At 40.1% G+C, this 12,133-nt stretch overlaps 1 non-coding gene across 1 annotated transcript; it reads left to right on the top strand.

Annotated features, from left to right (window-relative positions):
* Positions 1 to 11,723: 11,723 nt before the first annotated feature.
* On the top strand, positions 11,724 to 11,796 carry TRNAM-CAU (transfer RNA methionine (anticodon CAU)). The gene has a single exon. It is a non-coding gene; the product is annotated as a tRNA-Met (tRNA).
* Positions 11,797 to 12,133: the final 337 nt, after the last annotated feature.

Below are 12,133 nucleotides of genomic sequence, written 5' to 3'. Positions count from 1 at the left end.
TTCGATGTTCAATCTTAATGCATCAAGGATTCGTGGTCTGTTTGCATAGACTATAGATTTCAAATAACCCCACAAAAAGCAATCTAAAGGAGTTCACAACTTGTTGGAGGCCAACTAACAGTTGCATTTCTTGAAATTATCCTTTCACCAAACTGTTCTTGCAATACGTCGATAGTGGGATTAGCAGTGTGACATGTGGCACCGTCTTGTTGGGACCACTTGTCCTCCAAATCAATTTCATCTAAATTTGGTCACAAAAAAACTGTTAACATCAATCGGTACCGTTCACCAGTCACTGCAACTGCATCTCCTACCTAGTTTTGGAGAAAAATGGTCCGATGATGTCACCATGCCATAAACCACACCATACAGTGACCTTTTGCGGATGCAAGGGCTTCTCGTGAATCTCTTGTGGATTGTTTTCACACAAAAAACGACAATTTTGTTTGTTAACATACCCACTTAACGAGAAATGAGCTAAATTATGATCCGTTTCAAGTTCAATAGAATGTCTATTTTCATTTTTTTTTTTTTTTGATAATAACCAAACGATCTTGAAGCGTGTATTTAGCCATGATGAATTGTCACAGTATACTAAACACAAATGACAACTAGTGACAGTTATAACATTTGAAGCATAGTTGCCAGTTCATTTCAAAATCATATCATTCTTATTGGAAAACCCTTTATAATGTGATGAATTTAAAGTGGCTCAAAACTTATAATAAGGGGAAATACAAATTGCTGAGTGTTTGGTCTTACTCATAAAGTGCTAAAACTCCAAGGAACCACTTTATCTTTTCAAAATATTTGCAATTAACTCACACTCATTCAAATAGACAAAATATTCTCCTCTTATTGTCTTTACATTGAACAACGGTCTATAACAAATCGTTTACAGCAATGACGTCCAGGGAATGGAATGCATTGCCTCTTCTCGCCGAAATCTACCAATAAGATCAATAAAACAAGCCTCAAGCAATACCTGTTGCAAGAGCAACGGAATGAAAACTAGTCAAGGGACACTTCTCTGCCACTTTTGACTAATTGCAAAGATGGAGATGAGTGATGATATTGATGAAGGGACACTCACAAAAAATACCCTTGCCCAGGCCGGGATTCGAACCCGGGACCCTTGGAGTCGTGGCGCGCTGTCCTAACCACTTTGAGGTTGACACACAAAGAACATCATGACCAAGACGGGACTCGAATCAGGTACCTTCTGTGGTGAGGTCACAAGAGTCGGCTACTCAATATTCTAGGCCACTGAGGCAATAAAGATCAACTTATTCATGGGTGCCTCGAATGGGATTCGAACCCAGGAACCTAGACTACGTAGTACATGTACGTACAATACAGAAACAGCCACACGAAGACGAAACGGATGTAAGTGAGCACAGACGCGAACAAGAACGATATGCGTACACAAGTGTACAAGGCAAGTTACAATAACGGGAAGCAGATCATGCATGTTTTGCTTCCAGACGCTCTGCATCAATCAATTTGTCCCTTCGGATTGCACGTCATTGACCTTTGCACGAGTTAAACAGCGGCTGATGATTCAACAGGAAACAGAAATGTATATTTGCACCTGATGTTTCGCCTGCTCTCTCCCCCACCCAGTCCCCTCCCAGAACCAGGCGGTGCTGGCCTCATCGCGTGAGGATCGAGAACTTTCAACGGGAAACTGCAATTACATGGCATAATGGCTCTTTCGCCGTCTTATTTCCTCTTTCGATTTTCAGGAGTCAGAAAGGGTCAACCCTCTGTCCTTGTGCAAGCAGGATGCAATCCTATGTGCACATCCGCCCACCGTCTCCTGTCTATAAATATCTGGGAGTCTTTCATACCCACAATGCAATGCAGGGCGTGAGGCATGCATTTAATTGATCTATAGTGAGAGTAGATTGTAGAAGCCGGAAACAAACCGTTCGACGACAAGGGCGACGGCAGAGGGGGCAGTTGTTATCGGGAGTAGTGCGGGGCACATTCAGCTGCTATCAGTCATTAAAACTAATTGTTAAAGCCTCAATTAGACTAGGCGCTTGCGAATTTACTCGCTGCTATAAAACTCGCTCAATGTAATAACTAGAGCCCGGAAGTTCAGGCATTTATTTTCGTTAAAATAGGCAGGCAAAAAGGCATTTATAATGTGGAAAATAGGCACTAAAATGAAAGAAAGGCACATTTGGAAGTCGCTTACTTTTATCTATAATTTCTGGCAAAATGTTAAAATCTACATTGGGAAGAGCATTCCAATTTTCACCAAATTCACGCACGTAACCATGTAACTTACCACTTAATGGCACACTAAATTTCGGCATGATGACAACTACACGATCCTTTCCCTCCAAAGTGCAGAACTAAACTAAAGATAGAGAACTTGATTTTGGAATTCATGCAAAGGCCCTTGGGCATTAGTGCTGTTTCTTGTCAATAACCTCCTGACACGGACGCTGGACGTGATGACGTAATTGTGCAGATGTTCTGCAACAGGTTTTCAGCAGTCAATCATGCACAAGGAAATGTTAACCGAAAGGCAATATCCTAAATCAGCATGAAATACTTTTTTCTCACACTTTTCTCCTTCAGCAATGTTGAATCATGCGTGAGTTCAATATTACTTAAATAAGGCGAAATGTATTCACATAATAAACGGAAGAAAAATAAATGCCAACAACATTTTTTGGGAGAAAAATCATTAATATACACACTTTTTTTTTAAAAAAAATGGTCCAATTTCATTGAAAAAGGCAAAAAAAGGCATTATAATTAAAAGTAGGCAGTGGGGTCCCAAATAGGCAAAATAGGCAAAAATGAAAAGGCTTCTAAAACACTCGAAACAACATAAAAAACGTATATCCGGAAAAATTTTATCAATATATGCAGTAGATAAAAAGAGGCATTTTGCCAAACTTCCGGGCTCTAGTAATAACGTTGGCTAGTTAGAACTCTCTTTCCTCCAGCGAGTGAAGTTGAAGACTGGGCTACTTTTCTCGCTACTCGCTTGATATTTTACCGTCTGGCTAGTAAACTCGCTGTGTGTAATATATGGCGCTAGTAAAATCGCTCTATGTGTATTGTGGCCGAAATGTCGGAAGAAGTAATACGTGCGGGAATTGTTGTTGTTGCTCTTTTCGTACGCTTGGAGGTTGAAAAAAAGGAAAACTAGAAAAGTGTGGGCCAAGCAGTGGGTAGCAAAACGGGGAAAACATGGTGCATCTTATAACTCAACCCTCAAAAATGTACCATGATGACCTTCTCCTTAAAGAAAAACACATTTAATACTAAATATTTCATAAAAATAATTGTGTTCAAAGAGTTGCCGCACAAACGGACCTGGGCGTCATATTTGACGAGAAACTTTCCTTTTCTGAGCACATCTCTACAGTCACAAGGGGTTCAATGCGTATGGTGGGTCTTCTCTATCGTTTCACGGAAATAAACAACTTGACTGCCCTCAGCACCTTTTACAAATCTTTTGTGTCACCTAAAATTGAATACTGTTCTCCGATCTGGTCTATGGCATGCCTCTCAAATTCAGATAGACTAAATTCCGTCCTAAATTTCTTCCTGGCCATTGTTCGACACCGAATTCCGTCCACAAAACACTTGCAAAAGTCCATCCTCCTGCAAATGTTAAATATCCAAACTCCTCAAGAGAGACATAGACTGGCTGACCATATATTTCTACATAAAATAGTGAATGGCAACATCAGAAGTGACCGCCTTCTTCAGGAAATTCACTTTCGTGTGCCTGCCCGCTCAACAAGAAGCACTCAACTTTTTGCCTCTCAGAAGCCGAGATTGTGTCTCATCCAGCGCTCTCTGTTCCATAGACTGCCCAGTGAATATAATAATCTAGGAAGCCAAATAGACATTTTTGAAAATCTGGACCGTTTTAGAAGAAAGTTAACTAAAAGTATGTAAGTCTCTTAGCCACATGTAATTTTTCTATGTTATTATTTTTGTTGTATTATGTTATTATCTTTGTCCTTACATTCTATAAAATCGTTCCAATGTAAAATAGCTAACGCTGTATTTCGAATCTTCTATTAAATAAATAAATAAATACTTTGTTGAAGGAGTTGAGGGACGAGGATCCTTTAGCCTACCGAAATATTTTGAGAATGGACGGGGCTTTTTATGTTCTTTTCCATTTTACCTAGTTCTTGTCTAAAGACATCTTTTAAATTTTTAATTTCGGCCTTCAGCTGCTTTTCGTCCATGCCTTGGAGTAAGTTCTCGCTTTCAAGTTGTTCGCACATTTTTTTGAAAACTTCGTCTTCTAATTTCACATTACAATAGTCTCTGTGTTTGATGTTCCATAACACAGGATATTGTTCATAAATTTTTAAAAATTCAACAATATTGTTATATTGTTGTTGTTCCACTTCATTTTACTAAACTATTAGAAACACAGAAACACCTGGAACACAAGGTAAAATCTCTCCCGAAACCTCTAGAGCAAGCTTTGTGTAATCGACACTCGCTGCGCTAGTTGTCGCCGGCGAGTTGCTAGTAAACTCGTCAAATGTAATTGTGCCTACGCTCCTAACCTAACAATTCCTAACCTACAGTTCCGCTTAGTTCTAACAATGCATGTGTGGTTAGGTTAGGATGGCCAGGTTTAGAGATCTTTAGTTTTTAGTAACTGTTACCACAAGCCTGTAGCCAGGCAGGAACTACCATCGCCCCTCCCCCCCTGGCACTGCCATCAGCCCCCCTTGACATTAGGTAAAACTATTTTGTATAATTTGTTTGCAGTGAAGAGCGAAAACGTAAAGCTCACACCTTTAAGGAAAAATTCACAGAACATGAACAGTAGCGCATTCGCTCATTTTGTTTATGAGCAGTAGTTGGAAGTATTTAGAAGATTATCTAGACTTTGTAAGTTCTTTCATAGGGGAGCTTCTCTATCTGTACCTTCACTGCCCCTGTTGCGGCCTCCATTTAGACACAAATCTGTGACTTTGATTTCATCATGCAAATTTCCTTCGCATCTGCATCAAAGGCATCAAAGGCATCTGCATCAAAGGCTGGCGTTGTAGCGCGCTGCGGTGGTGGGCGAAACCGTTAACTGATCAACACCAATAACAATGTATATATGAAATCTAATTGATTTATATTAACAAAATAAAAACTAAACAAAATCCAATATATTAAACCACTTCAACTATTTTGTAATTTATTTGCTTATTTATTTATTTACTTACTTAAACATTTAGATACAGTGCTAAAAGACAACAAGAAAACAAAAAAAAATACAAGATGGCAGAGAAAAAAGTTACACGTGCATTCTTAGCGATTGTCGGAAACTGCGTTTCGACAAGAAAATATCAATATTTTCAGGCAGGTTATTATATAAGCGGGGTAGCTCATAGATTTGTAAGATGTTGGTAAAGGAATTAGTCTGTACTATATATATGTAAACTTACTGTTATATGTACTATCATAATATATATATCATGTAATAATGCATATGTATTTGTGTGCCTGTGTGTGAGTTAATTAAGATCCCCCTCCATCAGTCTTCAATGATTTCGCATGAATAAACGTTATGAGTTATGTAGCTCAATACTGGCTTTCGAGGATATCAATTCAATTCTTTGTTTCCACTCGGCGCTTTCCTCCCACAGGGGAGGGGGGGGGGGGAACTATTAGGTTGTTTTCGAGTTAAACATCTGTAAAAGACGGAAGCAAGATGTGAGCATCGATTTATGTCTGGGCGAAATTCATGCTCGGATGCTGCCGCATTTTATGCTCTTGTGCGCGCGAGCGAGAGGGTGAGTTTATTCAAGAGAGAGAGAGAGAGAGTCCGTGTTGCAACGTGTCGGAAACAACCGCACGGGCAAACAGGTTCGAGTGGAACTCAAATCTTGAGCAACTGACGGACTGTGTTTTGTCTCGTTTCTTCCGAATTCTGCTCCAGACGCGTCTGGACTGGACTTGTTTCTTGCACTCCTGCCAGGCGACCAGCCGATACGTTGTCGCAACGCCAGGCTTCATACGGATTCGTTTCATTCCGCTATGAACCTGTAAATGTTCCTGTACGTCTCTTCAATTGTACACCTTTGCGCATCCCCAGTCGATTTGCTGGTTACAATTTCTCGCATTGGATCACTTGCATCAGAATTATTTAAGCCTGGCTCAGGAGAGGCACAACACAAGGTAAAATTAACACCGTGACCATGGACAACCGGAAAGGGGTGGGGGGTTGCGGCCTCCATTGGAAAATGAATGTCAACCTAAAAGTATATACTTTACACATACAAAAGTTAAAATTTAAGGAGTGTTTTTTGAGGATTTAATCGGGACTGCACCTACAGTTTAAGGTGGAATCGGAACCACTATGTGCCTCCATCGGGTATCAACCCCGGGACACCACGATTACAAGGATATTGTCCCTTCATCTTTATCATTAAGTGGCTTGCCTCACCGAAATGATATAAAATATAGGAATTTTAAGGCATGACGGACAGTTTTCACGTCCAGCAAGACGCGAGGACCTGAAACTGCTTCTCCCCCACCGACCAATTCCCGCGGCGAGCTGGAGAAATAGAGTAGGGGGGAGGGGACTTAGCATTACGCTTATGGTATTATTAGTGTACTTATCTCCTGAGAATATCAATCTTCCGATGGCGCAGGAAAATACATGAATGAGAAAAGGACAGGCTGATGTTGTTTGTGTTGGGAAAAGTCGAAACTTCCATTGTGTTCATAAGGAATAAATACATGGGATTCTGTAAGTACGTATTCATAATTTTTTTGATAGATAGTATATAGCTTACTAATCAACTTTATAAAAAACCGCTTCAACTTGCAACATGGGGAGAAATTCATACTCTCTTGTCTTATGTTTTGCTTTTTTAGTAGCAGTGCCGACGATATTTAAGTAAATGCGAAACTGTCGATCTTCACCTTAAGGATTTTTGTAAAATGATACCATGCGACTAAATGAGCCGCGGTGGTCTAGTCGATATGGTATCTGACTGTCACGCTGGAGACCCGGGTTCGATGATCTTAGGTCGAAAATTTTCAGGCATAAATCGGCTCTGAGGCTTACTCAGCCTCAAATCAATGGGTACCAGCTCCAAAATATTATATTGATTTTATGTAAAATTTTCCTTCTACTAATCATGGGGGGCGGGGTAAAGGTGGCCTGGGCCTTCACAACACCTCCAAAATGGTCGAGGTTGAGAATGTTTTGGAACAGTAGATTTTTTCTCCGTTGCAGGGCATATCAGTGTGGGTAAGAGGGTGTTAAAAAGGAAACAGCGGACGCACCAGAGTTCATACAGAGCTTGAAGTCTGGAGCTATATACGGAACTGCTCATTATTAATTCATCCCGGGCACATTTTAAAAAGGCACTTTGCGGCTCACGGTTTACGTCAGGGCCCTCTCAATATTTCACGAATCCCGGAGGGGCCCGGCGGTCATTTGGGAGGCCATGAAACTCAAAATCGTCTCGGCGAAGCCAGTTCCTTCTCCCGTTTTTTCCATCTCCTGGTTGCTTTGACCTCGGTTGACCCGAGCCGACGACCGAACATGACCCACCGCCTCTCGAGTTGCGACAGCGGGGGAGTGAGTGTGTGACCTGAATCGCGGCGCTTGAGCTCTGGTCCCTCCAAATTGCCCCGGTGCGGAGCTATTCTTGGATGCCCGCAGTGGATACGTAGGGAGTGTGTGTGTGCGCGAACTAGGGTATATTACCTCGCTCCCACTTTTCTTCTAACGTTGATTCATTGATTGATTTTACTTGGCTCTCTTGCTAATCGCGAGGAAAATCCCAAACACACAACCCCAGGGTGCGAAATCCTGGAGGGGACAGGGGAGATTTCCCCCCCACCAACAATCTTGGCTTTAAAAATCCCCCGGGGGGGAGAGTTATTGTTATAAGAAACAAAAGATAAGCAATTACTTTTGACTTCAAATATAATTTACTAACAATAATATGAAAAACACACACATAGTAGTGTGGTTGTGAGTGTTGAATGCTCTCTCTCTCTCTCTCTCTCAAGAGATTTACACCAATACGCATAATAAAAGTAAGACAATAATAACTATGAAATCTAATTTTTTCATAATAACATAAAGCAAAAACTAAATAAAAGCTTAGAAAAAAACACTTCAACTATTTCGTAATGTATACAGTTAGTGAAGGAATTAGTTTGGTACTTTATAAATATCTCCTATGTACAAAAGTAACAAATTAATTTCTTTATATGCATTTAATAGTAATAATAATGTATTTTTATTTTTTTAGTAATTTATTCTTATATTTAATAACATAAATATGTATATCGCATAATTTATAAAAATGTGTGGGGGTGAGTTGTAGATTAAGATCTTTCCCCCCACCAGTGTTCAATGATTTCGCCCCCGATGACATAGTGGTGACGTCGTCGGCTTGTAATCAAGGAGTCCCGAGTTCCACACCCAGTGCAGGCACATAGTGGTTCGGATCCCACTTTAAACTGTAGGTCCAGTCCGAATTAGCCTATCTGTACATAAAAGTGGACTATAAAGAAAAGTCAAACAAACACACGTGGACAGGAGACAACACAGGCCTGGCGGAGGATTATACTGACTGTTCGTCCTAACGACAGAGTCTCGTTAAAGAGCTTCTGGCGCCCTCCCCCATAATTTCTACCTCCTAACTTTCCACCCTGATCCCCCTTCGTTCCACAAGAAAACAAAAACTTGAGCATCTGTTTTATCGCGGAAAAATAATAGCCTTATTTTTTTAAATACTTTAAATGTTATGTATTAATTCAATACCTACATAATGATATTTATTTATTTATTTCGAACACACAGGCTCATGCCCAATTACAGTGTTCACAGACTAAACAAGAAAGTAATAAAAAAAATACAAAAATAATATTACATCAAGTGAGAAGTATGACATTTCAATCTACAACATACCTATTAACATGACTGATTTCATATATTGCTTGATTTGATAGAGTTGATGTAATATTTGTATACAAGTTATACAGAGGAAATCAGCTTATATAGAGTGCCACACACGTAAATTTGCCGTTGCGTAGAAACGTATTTTCGTTTCGTCTCCCTCTCTCTTAGCATCACGTGTTCTACCCTGCTCGAAAACCTTCGCTATTGTTGCCATATTGTCATTCCATTCCTGGACACACTCGCGCAAACTTCATTGAAAACAATTGAACAGCGCTCCAGCTCGCGGTTCCCACCGGTCAGCAGGGACGGCAATGTGGCAATATAGCACGGCGTAGTCGTTGCTTCTTTTATGCAGTGCATGTTCATTGGCTAGCTAGTAACTAGTGTTGCCAACTGTAATAATGAAGCACTATTTCTGTCACGGAAGGGGAAAGCAGGTAAAGTGGCGGTGAGTTTTGTTGGATTGGAAGCACCATATTTTTATTTTATACTAAGTATTTGACCGGTTTGACGTTGTGTGCGTGTATTGCGTGTGTTTATGTAAAAGTGTGTGTTTGCTAATGAACGTTAAATTCCATAATGCCTCCAGTTCTGTCGAAGTTGAAATCAAAAACCTTGCATAGCCAAGCTCGGGAAATTCTAAGCAACGTGCACGAGTTCATGAAGGAGGAAGCCAGTCATGGTGTTAGCATCCCAATAAAGCATTTTGGCAAGAGAGCAGCGAACAGCAGCAACAAATTGTTCATATTTCATAATTTTGGAATTATTCAAAATAAATAAATTATGTGGCTCCAACATCATTTCAACTCTGGCTCCGGCACGTGTTCTTGTAGAAATTGCATAGAGGAGGCTGTCATTTTTGCTGCTAAATGCGATACATATTGTTTTCTGTGTTAAAATTGCCATGCTTTGATGGGTGACCAAGTTCATAGCAGGGCCGGCGGAAGGGGAGGGCGAACCGTCCCATCGCCCAGAGCGGCAAAATTTGAAGAGAAGAAAAAAAATAAGCCTATTGAAAACTGTGATCGAGCGAGATATTCTTTTGCGCTGAATAGTATTGAAATAGCATAAGAAGTCTCATTATTTATTTTATATTTTGATGTTTTAGTTAGGAATATATTGATTTTCAATTTTCCGTTGCTGCGTAATGACCGGGGGGGTCGAAATAGAGCGGCATCTGCCGCCACCTCCCAGGGAGGCAAAATGACTAGCGCCGGCCCTGGTTCATAACAAAAGAAAAAGCCGCGCAGCTTATCGTCTAGTGGCAGTATATGTACTTGTTATTGTTGTGGAAGCCGGCATCCTTTGTAAATGTACAACAAAGGCAACCGACTGTCGCCGATCTCAGAGAGGAAATAATAATACTGCTTCAGGAGGAGTGTTATGGTGCAATTGTAGCGGTTTAACACGTTGGCATGTTATTATCTGCCGTTGCAGTTCCATACCAGTGTATACGGGTTTTGGGAGTGAAAAGTTAGAACGCCACCAGTGCATTAATGCAATGAAAAATAATATATATATTTTTTTATTTTGTTTGAAATCACTCAAATAAGGAATCGTATGAAGAAGTCTTCTTTGCAGCATTTTTGGTAATTTTACTTATGTGTTAGTTCATATTTTGCGAATTTTTAGTCCATATGTATGTAGCTACATACATAGTCACTTGTTAGTACATATTAATCCTAGTCCTGGTATAATGCATGACGTTTAAAACTCAACGTTAGATAGACCTGAATTCTCTAATTTTATTGTTGTACGTAACAGCTGTGCATCGGCGCACCGCAGCGATTTTTCTATCTGCTCCATTAGCAACACTGCTTCTTTAGTTCTGTCGCGCATTGCACGGCAGAATTATCTGCGCTGGACTCTACATGTAAATAGTAGTAGTGTAATAGAAATATTGAGTAATAAGTTGCACATATAAGAGACACAATGATAAACATACGACAGTGAAATTGAAACAGTATTTTATATGAACTAAGGTTAAACAAAAATATAGATAATGTCTAATTTAGGGTGAGATTATGAACATAACAATCTTAATTGTGCCCTGTTTGTATAAGCTACAGTGTTCAGAAAATACAATAACTTTTAAATCTGAAAAGATCGATCGATAGTAGGGTTATTACTAGACACTGAGTTGAACAACTTTCACATTCTCCTCAAGGGTTCCATTTCAACCATGTTGGTTCTTCCATGCGAAATTTTAAAGAGATTATTTCTGGGTCTTAAAATAGCGTTTGGAACATAAAAGTTTAATATTAATTTCTTATCTTAAATTACTACATAATTTTGCAATATACTTACACTGTTATGCAGCAGTTACTTCAATTAATTATATTCTAGACAACTCCAACTCTTTTTAAAGAGCCTATTTAATCCAAAATAAGATTTTGGCGATACTGAAGAGGGACGCTTTGGTTTGGCGCCCCCGGAGAGCGGCGCCGTGGACAGTCGCCCCTGCTCGTTAGTCTACAAGAATGCAGTTTCCATGTACGTACTACAATGTAAGAGAGGCTGACTCTGACATGGCAGTTCCTTCTGTGTTACAAGTAAAACAAGAATGCAGGTATTATTATTATTATGTTTGTGGGGGGAGGAGGTTTGTGGATTAAGATCTTTCTCCCCCCACTAGTCTTAAATGATTTCGCACTCTGCGAGCCCTACTTCCCCGTGCCGACGTTATTATGTCATACATTCGTAGACGCGAGTCAAAATTATCAGATCCTTACTATTTTACATTGCTGCAGTAGAAAAATCGCATCACGACGGCTAGAGTAACGAGTAGTGAAGCAAAGGCCCAGCCTCGGTAGCGCAGTAGGCAGCGCGTAAGTCTCATAATCTTAAGGTCGTGAGTTCGATCCTCACCCGGGGCAGAAATTTTTCGTTCTTCATTTTTTAAAGATCATGATAAGGCAATTTCGAAAATAAGGAACCAATGTCGGATATAACTTCTTTTGGGTCCCGTGCAGTTCTGAAGCATGTCCGTTGTTATGTTCATCGAGTTCCATAACTTCTCTCAGGAAGTTGCCACTTCTCTTGATTTTGCACGTAAAAGAATAATGACCACAATAACATAATTAATATGCAAGCAAAATGTGACGGACGATCAAATGAAGATCCTAATTTGTTTTAACTAGGGGGGGGGCAAAGTGCTAAACAGGGGGCAAAAGACAGTACCTTTCCCTTTGCGGGAATAAAAGTGGCGAAAAC

Source organism: Lepisma saccharinum, chromosome 9 (genome assembly GCF_977018435.1).
Source record: "Lepisma saccharinum chromosome 9, izLepSacc3.1, whole genome shotgun sequence".
Lineage (NCBI taxonomy): Eukaryota > Metazoa > Arthropoda > Insecta > Zygentoma > Lepismatidae > Lepisma > Lepisma saccharinum.
This window is presented reverse-complemented; position numbering and strand designations above follow the sequence as displayed.